The sequence below is a fragment of the Oxyura jamaicensis genome, chromosome 2, assembly GCF_011077185.1.
Source record: "Oxyura jamaicensis isolate SHBP4307 breed ruddy duck chromosome 2, BPBGC_Ojam_1.0, whole genome shotgun sequence".
NCBI lineage: Eukaryota > Metazoa > Chordata > Aves > Anseriformes > Anatidae > Oxyura > Oxyura jamaicensis.
In genome coordinates this window covers 51,315,059-51,330,476 of record NC_048894.1, presented here as the reverse complement: position 1 = coordinate 51,330,476, position 15,418 = coordinate 51,315,059, and the positions used below count along the sequence as shown (strand labels likewise).

The following is a 15,418-nucleotide window of genomic DNA, read 5'->3' as shown; positions in this document are numbered from 1 at the left end:
TGGGACTGGGATTTGGAACGAGTTTCTGTAAATGTTGCTTTAACTATTAATTGAGGAGTAAACAGTATATGAAATTCTTATGGAATATATACATGAAAAGCAGTAGCACAAGTCAGATTTGCCCCATGTGGATGTTGTTTATGAAGCAGCCTCCTTGGAAATGTTCCTCAGACTTTTGACAGATGAACTTTCTGTAGGTTGTACATTTGAACACGGAATGCCTATTGTTTCCATCTGCCTTTGGCTTGTACAGTTCCTTGGGGGCTTAATACAGAGACAGACATTTAGTGGAAAGAAGGGTTTATTGAGTGGCAAAAGCACATTCTAGGAGAATGCACTAAGAGGAGGGGGAAAAAAAAAACACAAAACACCAACCACTGGTTTCTACAGAAATGAAACCATTGCAGAAGAAAAATGCTTTTAAAAAAACACATACATTTTTCATGGAGTGGGCCTAAAGCACTTATTTATATTTCATCTCTGTATGACACGGTTTCGCTCATCTAATTCCATTTAGAACATTACAATTTTTGTTTCAAATGTCTCTGTGCTGAAACATATTCTCTAAAGTGCCCTGAAGCTGCTGGTATTGTGAATGTTATCTAAATGACTCATTCGAATTTTTAAGGACAACTCAGCTTAGAAATACTTTATTCTGTTTTTCAATTATTATTTTTTTAAAGTTTTTAGTTTGGGGTGCAAAGAAGAAAGATTTAGAACAACAGATAGCATTTGAATGAAATCACACAATGGCTGCTGTTTTCTACTTTATGGGATGAAGCCAAACATGTGCAAATGGCATGGTTTTTCCTGATATGCACAGAGTGAATCTTGATTGCTTACGGTATTCCTGCAAAGGCCATTTCATGAAAAATACAAATCTCTGTCTCTCTTTGATTGGGAATCGAAAGACAATGCTGCTTATGTGATGTCTGTTTCTATCTTGCTGCTACACATTCTATAAATAGCAGAACTTCAGCTTAACGTTTCATGTATACGTTGTCTTTGCACACCTGCGTATACTTGTATTGTAAAATCCTAGCTCCAGCAAAACCGCAGTTTTCTTAAAATGCAAATTATACCATAATATCATATACATGAACATTCAGAAATACTTGTCTGCCGATACAGCAGGTTAGGTTCTGTGTCATGAGGACAGGCTTTGTTGTTTTGCTGAAGTAGTCAGGCTTAAGAGGTAACTTACATGCTTTTGTAAAACAGGATTTAAACTCGGGAACTACTCGCTGACTTCACTGACATTGAGAAGTTACTATAGAAATGATACTCCTATAGTACTGACACACAGCAAGACAGGAATTCATTTGCTACCTGGTTACTTTAGCTGCAAGAAGAATGCTGTAAATGAGTTATCTTTTCTTTCACATTGGTTGCTTCTGTACAGAGACAAAAAGTTAATTGAAAAGGATGTCCTTCCAGACAGAACATACTCCTGGTTGAGATTAATCCACAAAACTGCATGTTTTTACATATGGAAACATAGAATCTGATGGCTATTTATTGGTTGGTCCCTATAATTAAACTGAAGAAAGTTGGACTTGTGCTCAGTAGAGACCAAGCTTTTCTCAGACTGCCAAGATAAGCGCTTTGAAGGAGTCAGGCCATTTTTCAGAACAGAAGAGCATCCTTTCCTAAATAACCTCCCCAGCCTTAACCAATCAGATAGCATATGCATATATATATATATATTCCCCCAAAATTATGGCCAAAAAGGATACCAGATGCACCTACTGTGTATTCACAGATCATTAAATTTAACTGAAATATCCTAGCTGATGCCCAAAGACTTCAGTGAGGGCAAAGCACTCCTGTGCTTAGGAAACTATCTGCCACAGACACAGAATTGGCAAGACCAGAGGAAGCCCTGCAAAGGCAAGGAATTAATCATGTGAGATGTACACAAATGATCCTAGCAGATGAACCACACCTCATGCTATATGAGGTGAAAGATCCACACAGCCTGCCAACCTGACCCAGGGAAAATTCCCTCCCAGGCCTACTAAGGCAATATATAATCACTCGCTATACCACCTACGAAGAGATCTCCTGCTGCAGCCAATCTCTGATTCTGCAGAGGAAAGTAGCTAATCACAACAAAAAGAAGAACATCCAGAATTCTTTGTTCCTTATGCAAGGGAAGGAGATGAAAAGAAATCTACCCTGATCTTCTTCAGACAGCTCACTGAAACGCTGAGCCACGACATTCAGGTCTGTTAATTGTCTTCATGGGGAGTCACTGGCTAAAAGCTTTTCAGTCCAATGTTCTGCCCTAAATGAAAGGAAGGAGCAAGGATAGCTGTATAGGGCCAGAGCCATTCAGCCCAGGCTCATCTAAAGGTTTGAAGTGATCACCACTCTTTCTATGTCTTTCCTGGAGGATAAATTCTGATGTTGAATAGATCCTGCAGCCAGAAAACAGCTTCTCCTTTCAAGACTGAATTAGATGAACTTCAGCTTCTGACAGCCAGGTGGATAAGCCTCTGCTACCAGGTATCTTATTCAGATTGCCTCTCAGTCTGCTCCTCAGTTAACTGAATACTCTGAATTCCTTAAGCTCCTGATGCTTGTTTTATAAAATGCTGTAACCTATTTCATAGTTCAGCTTGGGCAGAACAGGACAGAGCATCCAAGGGAAAACTTACAAATAGTGCTAAGTATTTCTGTTTTCACGGATCATGTCAGCTCTTATTTTTTTGCTACAGCACAGCAGCAAATATTCAAGTTACAGGAATTATCTGTGATGCCACCTAAGTCCTTCTGCAAGCCATTGCTTTCCAAAATACAATTTAAACCATTCTGTGTTCCAATATATACCAGCTAGGGTCTGGCTGTATTAAAACACACTCGTTCATTGCAATGGAAAGATTAAACTAGATGATCGTTCTTTACCTGGCCTTATTGTTTATCTCCTCACTATTTTTTGCATTGGACTTGACCAGCAGATATTACACATCACTGACTAGATCACCGATCAAGATTTGCCTGTTCCCCCCTCCCAGTGTGTTGAGAATAAATTTACAATAAAAATGCCTGAAAGAGCCTGAATGAATTACAGGGAGAGGATGCATGCCGATAGTGACTGTCACAACTGGAAGCAGAGAAAGATTATTGAACGAGTATTTTGGGCAGTGGGTAAGCTATAAAACTGGAGAATTTTTCTTTGCTCGTACAGAGAGAAAAAAAAAAAAAAAAAAAGTAGAGGGGAGATTTTGCTCAGGGGATGTCAACTGCACTGCTGATTGAGGTGGAAAATCTGTGAAGGAGCCCCTTGTTAGAACTGTTGGCAGTGTATCATCCAGTGCTGTACATGCTTTCTCTGAACCAGGCAGGGATTTTTCATTTCATACATCATTCAGAACTTTCTGTAACCCTTCCAAAAGTCACATTACATTGTCATACATTCCCACTAACACAAAGACCTTCATTTCATAAAGAAAGTTGCTGTTCTGGAAGATGGGGACAGGGAGCAGATGCTATCTGTTGCCTTTCCACATTGAGGCACGCCACCAACATGCACGCCCAGGGAAGTAGTGTTTCCACTGCAGATGAATTGCATCTCTCCACTTCTCAGCACCTGTCTTCCACCCAGGGTTTAGCACCTGGGTGTTCTGCATCTTTCTAACACCTTTTTCAAATGCCAACCTATCATTCCGTGCCTATTCCACTACTTACTACATTCCCAGCCAAGTTAAACACAGGAGTTGCTTCCAAAAAGTAAAAAAAATAAAAAATAAAACCTAAGAAAAGCTCAGCAACATATCTTAAACCGTTGGCTATAACCCTCCCTATTCCCTAAAGAGAAGAAGGCTAGTCCATATCATATTTCCTTCATAGGAAAGGGACCACTTTTCCTTCAGCAGAAATGCTACAAAGCAAGTTTTGTCAGTAGTAAATGCTGTACTGGCAGACCTCACTTTTTAGATGAGTTATCAAAGGTTTGATCAGGGGGATCAGGATATCAAACAATAATGTTCAGTCCAGAATTTATACATCTACTCCAGTATATGAGCCAAATACCAATTTAGATATTCTGCCACGAAAGAAAAAAAAATTCTTGCTGCTGCTTCTGTTGGATAAATCAGTTTTTACTGCTGTGCACTATGATAATGATGTTATACAATTGCCACACTCTGTCCTACAAACAGTCACCATGCATGTTTCACCCCCCTTTGCACTGCTCTTATACCAGCTCTTTAAATTCTTTTTGCATCCTGCAGGATGAGATGAAGGTGCTACATAATAGGAGATTAATTATGTTGTTATTTAGACACAATCTTGCTGATTCTTCCTCTGACATTTCTATATCCAGTATCACTTGAAAATCAGTACAACAAAGTATTAGAGCTCTGCATCAGCCCATACAAAATAGTAATTAAACTGAATTGAACTCATCCCCAATGTAAGTAGTTAAATATACAAACCATTCACTGTACACATTCGCAAAAGATAAGAGTAAGGCTCACTTGGGTTAGGAGAAATGTGAAAAGGGCATTTTAAAGCATGGGATTTTTTTGATGGTGGTGGGTTTGATTTTTTTGTTTGTTCATTTATTTTATTTTATTTTATTTTTGCATGTGTTCGTTTTGTTATTATTTGTTTGGTTGGTTTTGGATTATTTGTTTGTTTGTTTGTTGCTAATTTAAGATGAAACATCTCTCAAGACGTGTTATACAAGCCCAGCACGACAGTGCTGAATCCACTGCAGGTATAAGCTAGTAACTTTGCTTCCTGAAATCTAACCATATTGAAGAAATAACTTACCATTCTCATCTTTCTTCCTGCAAAAATGTCCTATTCACCCTTTCTTTCTCTTTCAGAACAGCTTCCCGTCCAAACTTTGAAAAGCCTCTGTCTATGGAAGCAGTTTTGGAGCCCAGGACAGTCAGTAACCAGGCAATGTTCAGGAATGTTGGCACTACTACCCGCCTATTCTTCACCTATTTAGTGACTGAAATAGTACTTTAGTGGTCAGGAATGCCAGCACATCCATACTTCAAATTGCCTTTCTACAGTAGGAAAATGGAATAAATAGAAGTCAGACTTGGATATCTGAATTTCCACACCTTATATGTTTTTGTCCCATTGCATCTGCCTGATAATCATCTTTCAAGGCCAAAGGGAAAAAAAATTAAAAACACTAAACTTAATTTGATCACTGTTTTCTATTAATCTTTGCTGTTTTCACATCTGATCTTATCAGGGTACAAAAGTATTGGCCTGCTCCAAACAGAAGCAGAAATGACCAAGGAAGCTGCATGAACATTTGATATGCTTTTTAGAATACAAACAAGGAAAGACTGATGGAGAAAAGGTCAGTTAGGCAATGTAATCTGCGTATTTTGTTAAATATATACCTCCCATCCCCCCAAATTTAGATATTTAACTAAGTATCCATTAATAACGCAGCAAAATGATGAGGCAAAATTAGACAATATATATCACCAGATCAAATTTGAAATCAACAACAACAAAAAACACTATAAACATAATGTTGAAAAAATTTGTCTAATTATACACACTAATTATACACACTGCCAGTATTCATTTTTGACTCACAGGTAAATATTAAAGAATTTAAATAGTAATACCAAACATCATTTTTATAGCTGATTTATTAAATTGATGCAGTCCTTGCAATTCTAATCTCCAAATTACATAGCTACATAGGCTACATAGCCCATGAAATATTGTGTTCGAAGAATAACTTTCATAACAAATTGTAAACAGCCTGACAGAGATATGTCAATGAAACCTAAAGAGCAAAAGAGACAAGTAAAACAAAGGAAAGTTGTATCACTTTGAGCGTTGGCAGTCTGTCTACTATAAACTCTTGGATCTTTTATCTTAGCCCTGGGAAAATGTATTGACTAATCTCACAAAAACTTTTCCTCCCTCTAATGATCTGTCAAGCTCAGGGTGATGGTTATTGTCTGGGCCAACCAGGTCATAGCCAGCACCAGTGAGTGAATGGTATTAAACACCAATGACAGTGGCATAAGGTGATATAATGCTAAGATAGTCAGAGCCTTTTCCAAAACTCAAATCATTTGAATGTTCAAACACTTTTTGCTCTATTGCTTTACTCAGGCTTTGATGACAAATATGCCTGAAAAAGTATACCAGGATTTGAACCTCTCTAAAATCATTTATGCCTCCATTTACTCTTTAAGGCTAAAAATCTTCTCAGTATTGAGGTTATTAATCACAATTACCAAAAAAAAGAAAGGGGGGGGGGGGGGGGGGGGAGCACGACAGACCTTTATAAATGTTCATGTACTATAAAGAGCAGCAATGTTTTTCATGCACTTTTACACTGAGACTCGGTTTTAGAAAGAGTTGACTGTAACAGTAAAATATCCACAAGCAGCTGAGAAACACTAACTCCACTCAAGAAACAGACAACATTTGTCTGATACACTGCTCACCTTCCAGTTGCTGGGTAATTTAACTTGTGCTTCAGGTATTTTCTGTTGGAAATACTTGCAATTACCAACAGCTAAGAGGAGTAGCTATGATTCCAGAAGCAGTTTCAGTTCATCCAAATCTCTTACAGGGTACTGTCCATGCTCTGGATGTTCACAGATCTGAAAGATCTTAGGAAAAATAATCTGACATGCAGAAACAGAATTTCAGGAGACAAATGTTAAATCACTACAGAAAAAAATTCCATCTACCACCATGATTTTTTTTAAATCTCTTTTCAAACGTACTTATTCTATATACAGTTTGACAACGTACTAAAAAAAGAAATGTCTTAAAGCCACAGACCCAGTCAGAAACTTCAAGAGCTGAGAGTTGATAGTATGCTGTACTTACTGTTTTGATGAGTTTACACTCCATGAAGAGGAAGGAAACATCCCCCTGCACAGCATATGGCATCACTACAGGAGACAGCAACAAGAAACGACCTTCAAGGGACCATCTGCCAGTTCTGCTCCAATCACACCTCCTCCTTGCCCACAACATGACCCTTATACCAAGGAGACCAGCAAAGGATGCACATGGGAAACATCCTAAACAGTTAAAGCTCATGCTAGGTTTGCATCATTCACTCCACTTTTGTTATAGTTTTTCCCATCAAATGCCAAGAGCATTTAACCTTTAACACTGTTGTCCATGAACATCTGAACATAACACTGAAACCTTGGACCAGAGGTTGTTGTCCCTTCCTCGCTGCTTCCACATCTTCTAATATTGTTTCAGAGAATAACAAAGTAAGGAAACTGCAAAAACAAAATGTGATCTTTATGGCAGATGGTACCACAGGATAAATGGCTGTCAGTCTACTGTAAATGATTCATCATTGTCAAGTATGGTGCCCCAGTCATCTCAACAGAAGCATATGATAGTAAGAAAAATGCAACATTTGTCACAGAAATACCACAGACATCACGGGGTTTTCTTTTTAACCCAAGTTAAGCACAGGAACACGATTTAGAAACATAGAATCATTAAGGTTGGAAAAGACCTCCAAGATCATCTGGTCCAACCATCACCTTACTACCACTATCACCCACTAAACCATGACCCTAAGCACCACATCCAACCTTTCCTTGAACTCCCCCAGTGTCAGGGTCTCCAGCACCTTCCTGGACAACCCATTCCAATGCCTGACTGCTCTTTCTGAGAAAAAAAAATCTCTTATTTTCCAACTCGAACCTCCCCTGCTGCAACTTGAGGCCATTCCCTCTAGTCCTGTCACTAGTTACCTGTGAGAAGAGGCTGACCCCCGGCTCCCCACAACTTCCTTTCAGGTAGCTGTAGAGAGCAATAAGGTCTCCCCTGAGCCTCCCCTTCTCCAGACTAAACAACCCCAGCTCCCTCAGCTGCTCCTCACAGGACTTGTGTTCCCGGCCCTTCACCAGCTTCGTAGCTCTTCTCTGGATGTGTTCCAGGGCCTCAATGTCCGTCTTATAGTGAGGGGCCCAAAGCTGAACACAGTACTCAAGGTGCGGCCTCACCAGAGCAGAGTACAAGGGGACGATCACCTCCCTGGCCCTGCTGGCCACACTATTCCTGATACTAGCCAGGATGCTGTTGTTGGCCTTCTTGGCCACCTGGGCACATTGCCAACTCATGTTCAGGTGAGCATCAACCAACACCCCCAGATCCTTTTCCTCTGCACAGCTTTCAAGCCACTCTGCCCCAGGCCTGTAGTATTGCATGGGGTTGTATGATTTTGTGATTCTACGTGGCTTGGGAAATTTAACTCTGAAAAAAATATTGTTCCAAATTGCATGTCTAAATTCAAACTGTAGATCCAGTTAAGCATCTGAGCTGGCCATCTTAGGCTCCCTGTATCCTCCACAGAGATCTACTCCAGGCAATGATTCATCTCCTCCTACAGCAGCTTGATTTACAAACAAGCAAGACTTTTACAGATTCTTTAAGAACAACTTCCCTTGCATACACCTCCCTGTACAAGCAGGTTGACCCTTGTAACCAGAGAAGTGAGCTGAGAGGCATTGACTTTCCATTCCCTTTGAGATAATGAACAGAGAATGTGAGAAATGGGCAAGAGTCTTGTTCTGTTTCTTCTCTAAGTCCCCAGTGTGGCAGCCAGTGCATATCACTGTTTTCTGCACATTTAGGCCACCAACAAATTATTTAAAAAGTCCTAGAGAAAAAAATAATTAGGGAGGCAACTGGGGATCACAAGACATCACTCAGTCCCACAACTCCTAGCACAAAGCTTGTACAGCTCATGCCTCACCCCTCTACTCCTCCATCACTGCATCCAGCCTCTGATATTGGGGTCAATATGGGAACAGCTGGGGAAATAAGCAGAAGGCAAGTAGAAGACACATTTCTGAATACTGCTCTTACGATTAGCTGCATTTCCCTTACCCTGCTCTGAACAACAGTGTTCCAAGGATATTACTCCCAAGTTACAGGGGAGGCCAGCCAAACAAGGAACAGGATGAGCTGATTCACAGGGAATAATCCAGAGAAAGTACAGTATACAGAGAATTGCTTGATCCCTGTATAGAGATCAACCTGGCTGACCTGGAAGGGTGGTTTGTATCATCTACTAGTCTGCCAGAAATGGTTCCTTCTGGTTTAGGTGCTGTAGCTTAAAAGCATTGAATACACATTTAGTGGGGTCTTCTTTCTCTGCACCTCCTAGACCCAACTTGAGAGTTTAGCTATTTACCTCAAGACAAAGTTATACTTTTTTTCCCCCCCTTTTAATCTCCTGAGACTCTGGCTGACATTGCTAATGCACTCCTAGTCATTATGAGATAGGCTTCCTTAACACCCATAGCATAGGTGTAGCACCCATAGCATAGATGTAGCATAGGATCAGCCCCAAAGCACCACAGACACTGCCTTAAAGCAGTCCTGAGAAGACACATTACCCTGAACAACAGTAGCATGGTTGAGCTTGAATTGCCAGTGTTGTTCCAAACTGTAGAAACAGCAAGTAGAGGTGAGGTATGGGATCAATATTGCATTCATTAAGATAATGTTTGTGCAATTTTGTGAGAGAAGGTGGGTGTAGTATCTCCCCTCCATCTTCTTCTTTCTTTTCTTTCTTTCTTTATTTTACCTCTTGTCACTTCTCTCTCATTTCTGCTCATTTCACCCACATTACAACTGTAGCTAAATAAATGACAGGCTGTGGCCTAGCATCATGTGACAGATCATCCTACATCAGCTCTGAAAAACGGAGATGCTGTCAGCTGTCTGGTTCTCCTCACATTCACTGTCAGCATCAGTGCATTCGGGCTGCATGTCACAGTCATCTGAACAAGATGAATACAGTACTGTGAACATCAGCTTGGGAACCAAGTCAATCAAACATGTGACCGCAGCCACACACAAGTATTTGTGCTGAGAAACTGCCACAGAGAAAGGGTTTCTAATGCCCTGCTACGTACTGCCACTGGTAGTTTTTAATTAAAATATCTGCTCCAGCTAGTTTGAAAAACAAAGAGGGATTTTTGTGGTGAGGGTTTTTTTGCAGAAACTTGTAAAGAAAATCTTAGCGGCCCTTTGGTTCAACCTCAACAACCTCAACAAAAACCAGAATAGTCAGGGGCTAGTCTTGCTGTTCCTATTCTCACAAGAGTAATCTCACTGACAGGCTCCCACAGTGAAGCAAGGAAATTATTATCTGTGCTACCCACATAAACTTCCTTCAAAGGTGGGTCAGAGGAGAAAAATATTGTCTCCTTTCCCTCGTACAGCTAATACAGCAAGGAGATGAAATTAAAGGGACCAAAGAGGAGGCTGTGGTAACTTAAATTCCATTTGGAAAAACAGATGCCATGGCTCAGTGCTACTCCCTTCATGGGACAACATGGTTGTGCACTGCCCCCCATCCTACCACACCCTCCTTTCAAGGCTGCCTGGTTGTCTACTCTGTCCAAGTCCACCGGGGGTTGTGCACTACTCCTCACCAGGGCACTCTGAAATGAGGAGGCCTTTCCCACATAATAAGAAGCTGCACAGGGGAAAAAAGGTGTGAAGAGGAAAAAAATAACATTTCTCAGTGTTCCCAAAGTCACTGTATTTAATCAGATACTGTCCATAGTTTATCCTTCCTCTCATCTTGCTTTCCTCTGTCCCCAGAATTTTCCTCTCAAAATATGTGCATGTCTTTATGTGCAGCTGCTGTAAAATATTTGTATTTTGTTGCCTGCTAGAGGTTGGTCTCAGAGCTGCAATCACTACGCAAACAAGCAGAAAAATGTTAACCCATTGTGCCTATGTTGAAACTGGTTTCAACATCAATGAACCAAAGCAGTGCTCTGGGAAAACACCAGAAATGCCTTTAGCAATGCACTGATAGAAAGCAGCATTCACCCAGCTGAAGTGGCATTTATGGGCAAATTTTTGAGCACTGTCCTAAAATGAAAAATATGCAGTACATTAAAATGAGTATCATAAAAACATCAGGAAAAATGCCAGAACCTTAATGACCTTGTAGCAGTCAGAGAACAGTTCTATTCAAAGAGAATTGGACTTCAGCTCAGACAAAAGACAACTTTTTGGCTCTGTATGGAGGTTCTCCAACCAGAAGAGCCATTTGAATTGTTGGTGGAAGTCTGCACTCTCTCCAGCAGCTGACACAAATGTCAGATCTTCCTGGGGTGACAGGACCTCTGCTACCTACAGCACAGGGGCAAAGGAAGAGGAACTTTTGTTATCTGTTACAAAAGCATTTGCTATCTTTATCTTCCTAAAAGGAGCGATGGGGTAAAACTGAAGGAAAAGCTGCACAATGTGCTTTCAATAAAACTAAAATGCCTTCATAATTTCAGGGACTGCTTCTCTCAGCCTTGCCTGGGCTGCCATCTCAGTTAGCACCTTCATGAGAGTACCATCATATTCAGTACCTTACCTGAAAATGAAAATTTATGTGAGTCATTTTGAGCTGTGCATTACACATTTGTGCAGTCAGAACTGGAACAGATGAATGATGGTTGAATACCATCTCTTTTGGTGAGGATCCCTCCATGGCTCTTCTTTACCTAACATGATTTCTGGCAAAAGGAAAATGCTCCTTGTATCCTTCTTTCTAGATATAACTGCAACTGAACTCTAGGCAGTGTATATGGAATATGATACTCATTATTAAAAACAGCAAAAATGAATGTAGTTTACTTAAATTGGTACATTTTTTCCCCAAATTCCCAAAGACAATCACTACAATTCCTGCAGACTTCTTTATCATCATTCTCCCAAACACCAGGGACAGCCACATAGAAGAGTTATCTTCATGTGCAACTGTGGATATGAATCAAATGAAGAGCGTACTTCTGAAATATATACTAAGTTGTACAAGCCACTAGTGATCTGTGATTTGCCTAAACAAACAGTTGTATTTATTTAAGCAGCTCCATGCACTGACAGGGACCTCAAAACAGCTCAGCACGAGCAGATGAAAACTAGACTGTGAAATTAGCTCACAGATAAAGTGAAACTTTCCAATGAAGTTTTACTATACATACAAACATACAAAACAAAAAGGAGAGGGGAAAAAACATATAAACTGTGGAAAGTTTCTTCAGTTTCATGTCACATTTCCCCGCCCCGACACACACACATGCACAAGAAGTGAATAAGTAGTGAAGCTAGGCTAAGACCATACCCGATTCTGCTAATATCCAGACCTCCAGACTTCATCCATTTGCAGGATAAAACAATTATATCTTAGTTCACTGAGGCTGGAACAAAACTTAGTTTTTCCTTTCTACAAATAGTAGAAGAAATTTTACTTTGTGTTTATGAAAAAAAATATGGTTGTTGAAACTTCAGAACAATCAATGTTTAAAAAACTAAGTCTTTAGGACCTAGGAAAATGGGCTTTTATTTACAATAAGGTGCAGTTATATTATATAATATAACAGATATATTATCAAATTGATGGATATTTTTAAAGTTAGATCTTATTGTAAAATGCAGGCTCTCTGCTGCCAGCATCTGAGTAATGTGCTGGCTCATTAACAGATCTCTTTGTACAAGAGGAGGTAGATAATCCCTAAGCTCATGTCTTCTAGCCAAACAGACACATTATTATTGCTGTGTTCAAAGTTCTGAATGGTCATTTACAGTAAAAGCAACAGCTTTCACTGGAAAACAAATAACTTGCCAAGAAATGACAAATTAAAAAAAAAAAAAAAAAAAAAAAAGGCAAATCCATTACAAATAGCCAAATGATGAAGCTTTGTCAAAGAACAAACTTGAGAAACACTGTAACTTGATCATCTATCCCAGACCCGAATTCTGCTATTCCTTTGGATTGTACCAAGAGGAATACAGATACTAACAGAAATGTAAGCTTCAGATGACAACATGACCCTTTTTCTTTTTTTGGAGGGTGGAACGCAGTGGGGATTGGAGAGGGAAGGGGGAGAGAAAATACAAGCTATAAAATGTGACAAAGTTTTAGTGCCAAGTAATGCAGTATGAAGATGAACTGACATTACTAGAACAGATATAATTCCTGGCCCTATTTGGTGGAGCTTATTCACTGTGTTCATCACTTGTTATCCAAGCTGTCACGAAAATTGTAGCACTTACCATACACAGTCTTAACAAAAAACACACCTTTGAAAACTGTGTTAAACAAACTGAGATAATTCATGACAGAGTTGCTAAACTCACAGGAAATGGGTTTGTTTTCTGACCAACGAGCCAAAATCTCTAAGATTTTTTTATGACAGGCAGTTCTCATATAACCACTGCTTACGTTTTTCTTGTCAAGAAGCTTTCTCAAATCTCAGTCTTGTGGGTAATTGCCAAGAAAGTATAAGACTTCAAATTCTTCCAAATCTCAAGTGTTAGTTGTTGGGTCAAACAGAATCTACTGGGTCATCCTTGTGCCACATCACCACCCTAGTCAGTATGAAGTAGCACTTAATAGACCAAAAACATTTGGGATATTTGTTTGTGTTCTTTTACACTAACATTTACATGTAAGCCATCCTACTTAACTGAGATCTGGAATATCACTGTGATATTACGACAAGATTTGAGCCAGTCTCAACTGTCATTACTGCTCTAGAGTAGCATAAACACAGTACCCAGTATGGAGCCTAGCCATGTTAGTTTGACAACTTCATATAAAGAGCATGCCTCTTTCAACATTTACAACTCTGCATGGCAATTAGAATTGGTAGGGTTAGAGCAACATATAGCCAAAGAAAGGAAGAGAACAAGCCTGCATCCTGGGCTATCTTTTATCTTGGGATAAGTGAAGGAGATCTGGCCAAACAGTGAACTAAGTAATTCAAAATTAAGTCATTAAATGACTTAGCTCTGCTGTTATTCACAGAGTTTCATTATTCATTGTATGCAGAGAATCGCCAGGCCATTTGCAAAATACTTTTAGCTCCTGGTTATTTCACAAATTTTAACTATTCTTTCTTTCTTCAGACACCCAATGAGGAAACAAAAACAAACAAACAAACAAACAAACCTCATGTGAACTAGAAAATCATATATCTTAAACATTGTCTAGCTAAAATGAACCTATCATGAATAACCCATAGACCAAAATAGGTGCACTTAATGCTTAAAACCAACAGTCACAGAAAATAGGCTTGATCTGCAAATAGTAAAAAGTAGGTTATCTACTGCATAATTTATTTTCAACAAAAATTTCAGGGTGCTGAGCTCTTTCCTGAAACAAATTTAAAATAATAAGTATTTTGAAAATAGCAATAACACTAAAAAATAAGCACATAGATATAATAAATCAATTACATTTTAAAACAATTCAGAATTTGAAGGTTTACTTCAGAGCTAACATGGAAAAATTGTGATAGAATCATAGATTCTATGTTCTCCCTTATTCTGGATGATGGAGAAATCATTTTCATCACAGAGTCAATAAACTCATCAATTGGTTGAGAACATAATCATTGCTGACAAAAATAAATAAATAAAAATCTCACTCCTTGACCTCGGGACATCACCTGACACTTTGCTACATGGAAACAACCATCTTGAGTACTACCTTGGGTAAGCATTTCAGTAGATAACATGGTGTCAAGAGATGGTATTAGGTAAAACAAGGCAATAAAAAATCCAATAACACTTCACTACTGTGAACAAAATAGGGCTTTGCTCTTCTAAGGATGTATTTTTGACACCTCCAATTGTAATTTACTCAAAAGGTAAAAAATAATCAGAATGTCATTGGTCTTTGAATGGAGGACTCCTCCTGAGAAATAAGAGCTTGAAGGACAGAGTGTAGAAGATTCAAACATTGTTTCTCAGTAGAATTCTGATAACCCTTTGAATTTTTTCCATTTGAACTTCCAAATCTAGGTCTGCTCTTAATGATCTCCTTAATGTGGCCTAGAAAATGGCCTTTGTTTGCTTATTTTTATCTGCTTTACCATTAACTACCTCTTTAAAATGTTTTCTTAATTTTTTACGCTTGGAATTAACAGAGTTGCTGGAGACTCCACCTAGGAGATGACAAAACACTCTATCTACAATATGGTCTGTACTTCACATTGCACTAATAATTTCCTTAATAAAAGGAGTCAAAACATATTGTAGAAATATGTTCCAAATCAAACATTTCTAATCTGCTTCTCTCTGTTTTTCTTAGTATCTCAATTCAAAATTCAATTTCAACAAAATATCAACACAAAATTTTACAATTTTTTGCATCTTCAACTCACTGACAGTTAAGGGAGGGCCACTAAAGAGAGGTGTACTAAACTGAAAACAAGCAGGTGAATGTTAGGAGGGGACTGAAGACTTAATCCTGCAACATCCTGTTCTGGTTAGCAGTTTGTAAGAATGTATCTTAACTTCATGTGAAATTTCACATGAGAAACAGCTTGCAAGACTGTATTCATATTTTGCAATACTATGGAATGTTTTCGGACTAAAATCAACATCACTCCTCACTTTTAAATTGTAAGGATTCTGAAAA

General features: G+C 39.0%; 1 long non-coding RNA gene across 1 annotated transcript; it reads left to right on the top strand.

The window, feature by feature from the left end:
* Positions 1 to 2,392: 2,392 nt before the first annotated feature.
* On the top strand, positions 2,393 to 5,146 carry LOC118162449. The gene is made up of 2 exons (XR_004748460.1): positions 2,393 to 2,508; positions 4,836 to 5,146. It is a non-coding gene; the product is annotated as an uncharacterized LOC118162449 (long non-coding RNA).
* The last annotated feature ends 10,272 nt before the right edge of the window (positions 5,147 to 15,418 follow it).